The following is a 13,013-nucleotide window of genomic DNA, read 5'->3' as shown; positions in this document are numbered from 1 at the left end:
ATATAAATAGAGAATTTTTAATTGCCGGAAAACTGTGTTTTCGCATATTGCGTATATTTTAACAAAAACACCTAAAATCTTAAAATAAAATTTATCAATTCATTAAAACAAATTTTTGTAGATCTATGCAGAATGATACTATTAAGTTTTGTGCTTAAGTACCACTTTCGACTTTAAGTTTACACAAATTCAATTTTTTTTTTTTTACTTAAGTTTTTTCCGGCTGATTAAAATTGAGAACTGATATTAAATTCGTAATCACCGACCCCAAAAACTTTTAGTTTGACCACTCAAATTTAATTTCTCTGTTACTTTTATTTTCTTACAAGTAGGTTCTAATATGTTGCACCCAATTAGTGTTATTTAAACTTCCCTTATTTTTTCCACAAACAATACCATACTCGTATCCACCCACCTACTTACTTAACTACCTACCAAAAAGAAGGGACAAATGTCCTCTTCTTCCCTGGGTTTGCACCACTAAAAATTTCATATCAACGCTCTCTTCGCGTGGTAGTATCTTCTTTAAATTACGTGGTCATGTTTCCTCAAATTAAAGTAGGTTTTGCTGTTGCTTATTTTATATTTGTTCAGAGACTCAATACCATAATTTTTAAACGTTAAATGTGTTGTGGTGGATAAATAGAGTTGACATGTTATTAATACTTTTTTATTTATCAACCTCTTATTGCAAGGGGGCTATAATTTCATTTTAACAAAACAATGTATACAATGTTTTATTGTTAGTATTTTCTTTAAATTAAAAGAGACTCAGTCACGGTTAAATAGTCTAAAACGAAAACAAATAATGGAAAAATATTAAAATTTTAATGTGATAATTTATTGTAGCTAAATTTGCATTTATGACATGGTTAACAAATGGGTTATTATAATAATAATATTGTTTTAATTTTAAAACTATTTCTAATTTAAGTTTTTATAATGATATTAGACTACAAAAATCAAAATCTAACCTCTCCATATCGTTTTCCAATTTGATTTCATCAATATAATCTATGAGTAGTTGAATGATGCTAAAATCGACATTTTCGAACGCCTTACTAAGCCGAACAAAAAACGCCCTAGCCTTTTCCAAACTGGTATACTCAACCGGCACATGGGTAACTGTATTTGCCAAACTTATTGTATCAGCATTCGACGAACTCGCATCGGATACTTCAGATTCGTAACTGTGTGACTTAATGTTTTTAAGGTTGTCAATAGACCAATCCAGTTTATGCGCGTCAAGAAAAGATGTTTCCAATCGTACTTTGGTTATGTCTGGCCATATGCTTATGTCACGTGCGCTGCTTAATATACATTAAATCACATTTTCTAAAAAAAAGATTATTCATTTTTAACTTCTCTACAAAGTCTTTATTCAATGAATCCGCTAATATAATGTTTCTTTTCAGCATTTGTATTGCCCCTGTATTATTTGTGTACACCCTTTATTGAATCATAGCATAGAAACTATCATAAGAATTATCTTTATAGCATCCATTTAAGTCTTTAAGTAGTTTGTTGATCACATACTTGTGCGTGGCTTCAAGTTTTTGATAGTCTGCCGGTATATCGGTTGAACGTTTAGCGAAACCAGTTACTAAATTTGTGTACAAAAGTAGTAGCCATAGGGATCCCATATGCCTTATTTTTAAACTATATAAAGAAACTATCTGGAATCTAATGGTATTTTTATAATTACTTTCGTAAATGGCCGTCAGCGTTGTTGGCGTATCATATGGAGGGCTGATTAAAATCTGAATTAGCAGCATGTGCTTTAGCCCACTGAACAGATATGTGCATTTTATATAATCAGACTTACTATAATTATCGATATGATCCTCGCTGCGATATTCGTATCTGATATCCGTTAATTTTACCGATTGACAAAAGAATAGCACAAAACAATAAAAAAATGTCTTGAGCTTCATAGTTTTTTTGTTTAATTCAATAACCGTCCCGTCGATAAAAGTCTTGTTTGCTTGATGCTTTTCGGGGCAGAGAAATACTGCTACTGATGAAACATGACTTTCATCGTATAATAATGTATACTTTGATCAATAGTTTAGGGATTGGAGGGTCTACAATAAACAATCGTGTTATTGAGGCGTTACTTTAAAGAAACAGTTTGTTTTATATTTGTTCAGACCACATTTCTTTTTATTTCAATGTATAAACTTTCTGAAGTACAAAGCATTAATATAACATTAGATCAAATATTTTTGTACGCGTACATTTTTTTTAAAAATAAAATTAAGGTTTTATGTTAATTAACCAATTAAAACCGTTATCATAGTAAAACATTTATTATTTTGGTTTTAATCGGTACATAGATGCACAATTTATTATTCTCATAATATAGTTAGGTATTGGCTAACATTCGTTTTAAGCGCATTTTGTTCTTGAATCACCGTGTATGGTGATAACACTGGCTTATATTGTAATACCAAAGTACCTATTCGAGTAATCGAAAATCTGATTAGTGTACACCTGCTTAATAATGGAATTTGGTTTTAACTAAACGGGTAATTTAAGTCCAACGCTTCCAAAGAAGAGATTTTTTCCTCGTTTCTTGGTTTTATTATAAAACCGGATTGTCATTTGAAAACTTAATTTAAGGTAATTAAATAAATTAAGTTAAGCAAATTACATGACGTGTTTTGTATTAATTTTATAATAAATTATATGATATTAAATTTTACTAATGTGGGTAAACACACTGTGTAAAATACTAATATTTCTCTCTCTATCTAGGAAGACATTATCTTCTAATAATAGTAAAAAAATTGTAGTAATTGTAGACTGTGGCTTATATTACTTGCTTACCAAATTACATATTTAAGTAATTGAAAATCTGATTTGTTTCCATCTGTTTAATAATGGAATTTTGTTTTAAACCGAAAGGGTAATTTATGTCAATCCCTTCCAAAATAGAGGTATCTTAACTGTGATAATAATGAAGTGATAAAAATGTTCATATCAGCTTATAAACTATACTATATTGTAGTTTTCAGTTGGAGTTTAAACATTTGAATTAAAGTCTTACAGTTTAGAGAGCTTACACTTATTACAATTTAATTAACATGTTTTTTTAATCAGACCACTTTTTTTTATTTTATCAATATATGAACTTTATGTATTGCAAAGCATAAATATAATATTAGATAAAATAATTTCGTTTATGTGTAAATTTCTTTTTAATAAATTCCATATTAGGTTTTTATGTTGGTAGACGAACATTAAATTGTATTATGTGGGTAAAACACTGTTGAATATACTAATATTCCTCTTTATCTAATAAGACATTCGCTTCTAACAATAATAACAAAATTGGAGTAAATGTTGGCAGAGTGATGATAAATAAATGATCAGATAATGTGACGTCTTACTATCGTTTTCTGCATCAGCTTTTGAAATATTTTGAGACAATTGATATTATACTGATGTATTTGGTATTATTAGACTTAGTATCTAGTTAAAAAAAAACAGTACAGTGGGGTCGGGGCATAGTGGAGAAGGAGCATATAGGAATTAGCAGGTTTATAGGAATTTTTAAATCTGAAAGTGATAAAATCACTTTCAAAAAAACGCTTCAATGCAAATCGGTAGTTAGTATTTTCAAGCCAGTACAGTCCAAACCAAGCACAGTGTAAGCAAAGTTAGAAAGTATTAAATTGATCGGTCATTTCAAAAACGACTTAGGTCATCGATTTTTCAAAAACGTCTTTTTGTCAAATTTAATAACTATATACTTAGTTACGTATTCTGTGTGAAAACTAAATTTGTCAGACTTATATTTAATACAAATGTTGAGTACAAGAAATTAGAATCACTGCAAAAACTATTTATGAAGTTTCTTGTAGCTAGTGTAAAATTTCAAATTTGTGACTTGTGTCGTTTTTGAAATGACCGATAAAATTACAAAATAGAAGCACGAAAGCGTTTATTTGAAAGTGATTTTATTCAATTTTATCGCTTTTATTTATAATAATTCCTGTAGACCTGTGACATCTCCGTCCCTTCGTTGCTTTAATTCTATTATGCCTATATTCTACTGTACTAGGCCTCTCAAAAAAACTTTTTTAAACTCATAAATAATGCAGTATTTGGTATGTGTTTAAACTTAGAAAAAAAAATTTACATCATCCTAATAATTAAGACTTCATTATTTTAACAGGTAAAACTATGGAGAATGTACGGAACTGCATGAAAATGTCACTCGATTGCAGTTCTGAGGCGTGTTTTAAGAATGTTTTAACCGTTGGCAAGCCGGTTCATGTAGGATTTTCTGTATTGAAAATTTCCAAGACTTTGATGTACGATTTTGATTACAATTTAATGAACAAGTACTATGGATGCGACATAGAACTGATATATTATTATTGACATTTTTTTTAACAATAAGTATAAAGTAAAAAATGATTTAAAACATTTAATATAATAATTACTGTCAGCAAACACATTTGTCTTATAAAAACAGCTAAAACTAATTGTAGGTATACATATAAATATGTTTTTGACTATTGGTTATTATTCGGTGGCTAACTCGTAGATGATTTACTTGGCCCTCTTTCTTGTAGGTCGTTTCTGATCTGTCAGATAGCTAGACTTATACTACAGTTAATAAGTCCAATATAAATATTTTTTCAAAATTAGGTATGAATTTTAACATAAATAATAAGTACTATAAACTACTAAATATAGGTACCTAATTTAAAACAAATATTAAATTGTTTTATTGTTTTATAATACAACCCATTTTAACAATTTTAGGTAAATAAAAAAAAATTCTTAAATAAAAAGTTTTTGTCAATTGACATGAAATATTTGAAATTATATTTTATATGTAAATAACTAAGTAGTCTTCGACTGTACCAGAGTTAACTGAGCATATAACAATAGTTCTACGATTATTAATTAAGTGTACAAGTGGTAATAATAGACGATGAATACGAGTACAGATCTTAAAAACAAAAATACAACATGTATTATTTTGGTATATTTTTATTAAATTAAATGACAGTGTTTAAATAAGTATTAAATGGTTTAATATAATTAATATAATTGTTTTCATTATTTTGAAGAGTTAGTAAATAATTATTTATAAAGAAATTTAACTATTATTTTGCTTATCACAATATTGACGTTCTTCTTACCAACATGTTTATACATTTGGTGACAGCCTGAATCAAATTTCGATCACTTTGGGACTTCAAGGTTTCCATAGTTTAGGGCTCTTTTGAAGTCAGGGAAATACAAAAGGTATTGTCCACCTGATTATCAATATAACATAAATAAAATGATTACATTACTAAAAGTTACTATTAAAATGTTTTATTTTTTCACGCCTAAAAAGCGAAGTACAACATGTTCCAAAAATAGCATTACAGTTTTTAAAGGCTAAAATGTTTACACAGATATGGATTCAGTGATATTTTTCAAACATAATAGGTGTATAAGAAGATTGAAACAAAAAGTAGTATTTAGGTTTTAATATGTTATATTTTGCTAAGGAGGTAAACACCATTGAATAAATTATGTTTAACTATACACATAATTTTGTTATACACGAGGTAGGTTTCGATCATTTCTTTAGCTTCAGGAAATTTTAATGCAATAAGTATTTTCTTTGTTGATCCAAGACTAAATTACTACCCAAGGTAAACCAAAAAAATGAATGCATTGATTAAGTTGCAAGTAAATTGTATTATGATTCGGTTAGGCTAGATATGAAAAATAAACCGAGTGATATAGATATTAGACACTATACATTACTGTTAAACCACAAACATGTTAACAAAACTGCGTACCACAAAAGGCAGTTTTGCGGTTAAATTTTAACGAAGTTAATAAATATCACACTTACCATTCCATTCAAAGTGTAGTTCAACATCTAGTACGGTAGTATACAAGTACCGAACGCCTATCCAAAGTAATTTAAATTATAACGCTATGCTTTCAGTACTGTAAAACTGCAATATTATATAATCTAAACCTAAGATACATAAATGCTTTTATTGAAATTTATATATACCATGTTCGAATTTTCCGTATTTTTGGAAAAGTCGAATGAGCGTACATTCAAGGTATGTTTCTGTTCCAAAATAGTTAATCGCGTCTTTGAGCAAAATATGGTTTCGACTGTCTGTTTTTGGAATTATGTTCTTAAATAGAGTATATATCGCCTGAACAAATTTTTTTTTAATCGTACAAAAAAAATCATATGAAACATTTTTGAACAGTAATATATTATATTTTACTACCGTAATTTTATCAGATAACAGATCTGGAAAATAATAACTGTTTGTGGCCCTTTTAAAGTCATTAAAATTTAATCGGTATTCTTCATCTGGAAAACAATAATTTCATAAATATAACGACGAAAAAATAACTAAAAATACTTAAATGTTGTACTATAGTGTTCTGTGTTTTATAAAAAGAGCTCAAGGAGTAAAGGGTGAAATGTTCAAAAAAATGTTAATGTTCAATACTGTTCATGTAAAACATGAACAGTATTGATTTAAATAATGAGTATATTTTGTACATTTTATGTGTGAATCAAAAATCCATAAGCGAACCCGAGGAGATTTTACACAAGATAGGAGTTGATCATATATGTTTTAGATTCTTAGACGAATGATTTGCAATAGGTATTAAACAAATAAAAGTGCAATTTTTACCGATTTATTATACTTAACTAAGTCATGCATAGTGTATAGTGTAGATATTTGCACGTAAAATTAAATATAGATCGGTTAGTTAAGGTCAGGAATAGGTTATATTCGATTAAAATAATTATTATCCGAAGTAAAGAAGTAGTAATGATTATAATATAAAAACGCCACCTTAGCTAAAACTGAATTGATTAACACCACCTTACATTAGATAATTTTACGATTAATAAAAGTAGTGATTCAAAATCATATGCTTACCATGCTTTTCCCCGTAGTAACTTATTATATATTCGAGTTGAGATAAAGGAATTTTTTTTTCATAATATTTAGTTAGTTCCTTGAAAGTAACATATTCTCTCTCTTTGCGTTGTTTTTTTGGAATTATTTTCATAAATTCATTTTTCATCAACTAAAAATGTTTATTAAAGCCGCTAAGTAGGGATTTTCAAAATTGAGAATAATGTACTAAACATTTTGACTGGTCGACAACCAGTTTTGTATAACTATTTTTAAAGTTATTGAAGTTTTGAGCAGGAGGAATGGTGAAATTTATCATTTTTTTTTCTGCACGCACTTCCCCTTCCGTCCTATCTATTAAACTTTTATAACTTTGAAAATAGTTGTTCAAAATTGGTTATCAACCATTTTAAATCGTTAATACATTTTTCTCAATTTATAAAGTTGAAATGGATGCGTTACCATTTAAGTTTAATAAGCTGTTATCAAAAAAACTAAGTTTAGAGGATGGTAAAATCAAAAAAAAAATGCGAAAAATTGAGGTCACCTAGGAGAATAACAATAGAAAAAAAATTTAATTTCTTATTAAACCCTATGAGATATCGAGTGGTTCACGTTAAAATGATTATCCTGTTTATCGGTAATCGTAAACTTGGTCCTAACAATATATTATTTTAACGACTTACAGTTAAGCATTTATCGGTTTAACCGCATCGTTCATTTTTTTTTTAATTTAAATTAAACTGATTTACCACCAGTTAAATCCGTTACCACCCCAATTATTAAAAACATTTTGAAATATTACATTACCTTCTCGCCGTATCTTGGTACGAGTCCCTTAGACCCGATCTCCTTAAATTTATCAATTTCCATTCTATATTCGTGTGTATAGCCCTCGCTGTCAACTATCGTAAAGCGTACTGTTATTAATTATACATAATTTGAGTTATTTTATTTTTTGTTAAGCCGTTAACTGCTAATTAAATATAGCATCATGCTTACGGTCATGTTCGGTTCCGTAATCCCTCGTCGTGTTTGCGAATTCCTGGCGGTCATAGTCTTCGAAGTAACAGCACATGTCACTGTAAGAAACATAGTCTCTAGTTTTCATTGTGTGAAATAGATATTCTATTTCCTAAAAAATAGTAATAAAACAATATAATAAGTGATTCATATTTTAGCTTCGACGAGGAACTGAGAAGGTATTGTTTTTGAAATTATGATTTTTTTTTCTGTCTAGACTCTAGACCCACGATAAGTTATGTTCATATTTTGAGGTGTCTGTGAAACAGCTGATGTAGCCCTGTCTTAGTCTTGCACAAGAATTACAAAGAGGGAGAGGAATGGTTCTTAAACATGCATGTAAAATATGTACATGTTCGAACTAAATATCCCTGGGTACAGGCGCACATATTAAGTGTACCCTTATTAATAGCTAATATAAATAAAAACAAACAAAATGTACCGTCTGAAATGCAATTACATCACGCACAGGTTTTGGAAGGGCACCCATGTTTATGGCTTTTTTAAACTCAGGGAATGTTATTCGAAATAATCTACCTGAAAACCACCAACAATAAATTACTAGAAATAGAATAAAAATAATTAATAAATATTAAACTCTTTTATAGTTTTACAACAAAACTGAGAACATTTTTTAAATATTTCAATAATATCCTGAAAGTTTGGGCTGATAAGCGTTTTCATTAGTATTTTCTCTATATTTTTAAACATAGAAGTGAAATACATAATTGTATAGTCTATACTAATTGGCAATATTACAAAAACAGTTGTTTCTTCATTAATTAGATTAAGTTGGGTTGATATCGGTTACAGTGGCGTATTTATGGGGGAGGAGTCCATGGGATCCGGACCCCCCCCCCCATGGTCCCATTAATATTTAATTTAAACATGTGAAATTTTGTTTTTTATGTTATTATTAATTATTAATTTGAAAAAACATTTTTTTTAATCATAATTGTTGGATATTGAGGTGTGTATGTACGTGAATCAAGACAAAATATAAGAATTAAACACAAGTTGTATAGTAATCATAAAATAGTACTGCTGATAGTAGCAAAAATGTGAAAAGATCACGTGATGACGACCATTCGCAAAATGTAAATAAAAAATTAAACCATTCAGGTATGTTAATATAATTTACAACAATAATTAAATAAAATAATAACAATTTAAAAGGCAGTGTGCAACAAAATGGGTCCAGAAATATGAGTCATTTAACGATTTTGTTGAGTTGTTACCATTTGTAGTCAAAACACTTGAAACAATTTATTCTACATGGGGTGCAACATCTTCTATAGATGCTAATATTTTATTAAAAATTGTATTGGATTCTGAGTTTCTTATTTCTTTATATGTTACAAAGGTAAATTCTAATTTTTAAACATTAACACAATAAATATATTTTAGACTTTTTTTCCTTTGGACTGCCTGTCTGTAAAAAACTACAGAAAGAACGCATTGATTTGAAAAATACTTTAAAAGAAATGAAACAGGATGCAAAAAAAGAATTTCATCTTTTATATGACAAAGTAGAAGTATGTGATATAAGCCTTATTTTCATGTAGTACAACATGGAGTATTATTAATTTTTAATATTTTAATAGACTTTAGCAAATGCTAATGGCACAAAAATATCTAAGAAACGAACAGCAAGAAAACAATCAAATAGAGCAAATCCCCAAGTTTCTTCTGTAGAAGAGTACTAAAGAGTGACAGTGTTTATGCCGTTTGTAGACAATTTTATCAGCTAACTTACTAATCGATTTTTAAACCATCAGCTTTTGAAGGTATAGCTATTGATTTATCTATGTATTATAAAAAATCGGTAATAAATATGTTTTATTAAAAATGTTTGAAGGGTTTGAATGTTTATTTACTTCAACTTTTACTGATGAAGAAAGGTTAGCATTTGAAAATTTAGTTGAGTTTTGCTATGACAATTATCTGGACCCCCCCAGGAAAAATTCCTAAGTACGGCACTGGTTTGATAATAAAAAAAACAATTAAAATAGTATCACAATACTGTTAAATCATCTTAGCTAAAACTATATAAACACCCAAGTTTATTTTACGATTATAAAAGTAGGTCCTAAAATTCATATTACCAAACACTGATTTTTTTCTGTAGGTCTTAAAATATTTGCGTGGATGTAAAGGAATTACTGATCCATAGTATTTAGCCATGTCTTTAAGGGTAACATGTTTTTTGTTGGTTCGTTTGTGTGCGAACCAAAGAATTTCTTTGAAGACAGTAATCATCGCCTAGAAATTGTTTTTTTAAAAGTTACACAACATTATTATAAAACAACTTTTACCAGTATGAAACTATAAAGCACATAGAATAAAGCTATAACGTCATAATAGTTTTGACATCACCTGTGTAGAACATATTTGTATGTAGCCTTGAGACGCAGCTCTTGCAAATTCGTCAAAATACATTATGTATTCAGGTTGAGTGTCACCTAGAAACCATCACATTATAGCAAAAGAAAATCAAGCACAGTGAGATCATTTTTTATTGGGAATGGACCATACTAGGATTGAGGAGGTCACGGGTCTTCAGAAACCCTAAACACCGAATGTGATAAAAATCCCTTTCAAATACATACAAGAAGAGTTTTTTATTGCAATAAAACCATTCCGTAGTTATTGATGGTTTAATTAAATTTTGAGATTGTAAAATAAATCGGTAGAACAAATCGTAAGCAAGTACAAAGTTGTCATTAGTCCAATCCAAGTTCATGTTACCCTTTATAAAACGTTGACCGTTGTTTTCAGACCATATAATTTTAACATTACAAATTTCATACTTGATCGATCTGTCTGAAAAACTACTATAACGATCATATTTCACCTGGTTGTAGGTAGAGGTACAATCGCACACATAGGACAATGCACGTCATGCTGCACCTAATTATAAGTTGACTTTACCATCGCGGATCGCCAATACCCTCGCCCTTGTGTCCAATATTTTTGTCCTAGTTCGTCTGTCCATTCCCTTAACATGCATTCCGTTTGGACTTCAGCACTACCATAATCGATATAGGACACACTGTCCGTGTCCTATACGACAGCTTTACCCAACTTACTAAGCATATCATACAACCGTAGTCTTACGTCAAATGTTGTGAATTCAGCAATATAGACGTTTGAGTTATAATTGGTTTTTATATACTCCTTAGTATTTTTATATGACACTTCAATCACGTCATCATTCAGAAATACTGAAGTATAAAAAACTTCTATTTTATCATACAATAGAAATCTCTGTTTTGGTTAAGTGAGATTTTTGACCGAACTTTCCCCAAAAAAAATTCAAACACATTTTTGCAACGGATGTCAACCCTGGATTTTCTTATATGTTGTTTATGTCAAAGTCTATACCCATCGCTTCCTCGAAAGACTTTATATATTCCTCGATTGTTTTGTAATCATGTTTTCATGGGCTTGCATCTAGTTTCAATTTTAGGAATTTTTTTAGGTCAGTTGACATAAAGCAATGATTCTACAGGATACGAGTGATTTATTGTCAAATCACTCATTTTTGTGTATCGAATCCCTTTGGATTGGGTTTGCAATTTCGTTTTCTATCTTGTATACACATTTTTTATAGATAGCAATACTTCAGTATAGCTCTCGTGTATCGTTTCTGGTTGCCTCCATAGTTGCGTCTATTTTACTCATATGTCTCTTCCCCTCATATGACGCTGCCAATTTTTTTTCGTAATAAATTTGTTGTATTTTCAAATTTCATAGAATTTGGGAAGACATATCCTTTTTATTATTTGTATGTCTTCTGCAATTCAGATGAGATTTCCAACCGGTCGTTATAGTATCAAAATTACAGGTAGTCCACAATCGTCGTCTATTACCACTCTTATACCTATTTTCCTCTAGATTTATGAGGCCCCTACCTCATCACTATTGAAATGCTACAAACGCGAATGGGCTATTAATTTGGAGGTGTTTCAATTTAGAACAAACTTCTACTTTTCCCTAGTTTACAATACCATCTATGACTGAGTATCGAGCTGAAAACATTCGTTGTATCAAATCTAAACCCTCAGATAAATTATACAAAAACACTAAGCATAAATGTCCACATTTCGGAGGATTGTTAAAATGTTGTACACAATCAGTATTATATTATAATAAATTGTGATGTCCCATATAATTAACTACCTCTACCGGGGGGTGACATCTAAAAGAATCGAAATAATATTTTAAATTTTGGTTCACATATTAAGACGTCCAGTAACTAGCTTGATCAAAATTCTGGAAATTTATAACACCACATTCAATTTCATTTCTTGTAAAAGGTGACATATTTTTCATGAAAACCCCTCAGAAGTTTTATATTTGTAAAGATTGTGCCATGTATAACAAATCCAGATTTGTAAGGGGTTTAGCCAGCTTATTTAATAATTAACTATCAATTGTATTATATGATTTTATTTTGGATTTTCCTTGATTTTAAAATTATATAAATGTTTATTATGATTTTTTTTCTTCGATTTTTAAATGGAAGCGGTGAATTTAATACATTTTCGTCCCACTAAAGTACGTTTCAGGTAAGATTTCCAATCTATGAGCATCTTTTGTTAAGAAATTGGTTCATATCAAGTTAGAAATATCTAGGGTCCCGACGCAAAAATACAAAATTAGAATATGACAAAATGTACCTTCGAACATCTTATCAAAGTTGGAAAAAAATGTTTCATAAGGTAATTTTTTTTTTTCAATAAAATGTTTTGGAGTGGTACAAATATTACGTGTAGAATAATAAAATAACGATTACTTTGACTAAATAAATACTGATGGCCGAATTCTTTTATAACGCTTGACAATTCATTCGGTTCTTCATCTTTATAATAGGTAAGGAAAGTTTCTTCATTAATATAGTTTCTGTCGCCTCTTATAGTGTCCCATAGAATTAATATTTCCTAAAAGTTTTTATACAATAGTATAATAAATGATTTAACAAAAATAATAGTATATTTTACTTGAGGTTCAGCCTGAATTTTAGCTTTTATTTCATTTTCAGGTGAAGCTGTACCAGATTCAGTCTGAATTTCC

At 29.2% G+C, this 13,013-nt stretch overlaps 1 protein-coding gene and 1 long non-coding RNA gene across 2 annotated transcripts in view; one reads left to right on the top strand and one right to left on the bottom strand.

Annotated features, from left to right (window-relative positions):
* LOC126847703 (uncharacterized) overlaps positions 1-13,013 on the top strand; it is a 330,437-nt gene that overhangs the window by 168,444 nt on the left and 148,980 nt on the right. The window lies entirely within an intron of this gene.
* Positions 10,390-12,969, bottom strand: LOC126847761 (uncharacterized). The gene is made up of 3 exons (XR_007687127.1): positions 12,941-12,969; positions 12,736-12,880; positions 10,390-10,399 (listed from the first exon to the last, which is right to left on the bottom strand). It is a non-coding gene; the product is annotated as an uncharacterized LOC126847761 (long non-coding RNA).

The sequence above is a fragment of the Adelges cooleyi genome, unplaced genomic scaffold, assembly GCF_023614345.1.
Source record: "Adelges cooleyi isolate 19-005CV unplaced genomic scaffold, UGA_ACOO_1.1 ACOO_flye_CR_arks_rails_tigmint_CR_PRNA_118, whole genome shotgun sequence".
Lineage (NCBI taxonomy): Eukaryota > Metazoa > Arthropoda > Insecta > Hemiptera > Adelgidae > Adelges > Adelges cooleyi.
This window is presented reverse-complemented; position numbering and strand designations above follow the sequence as displayed.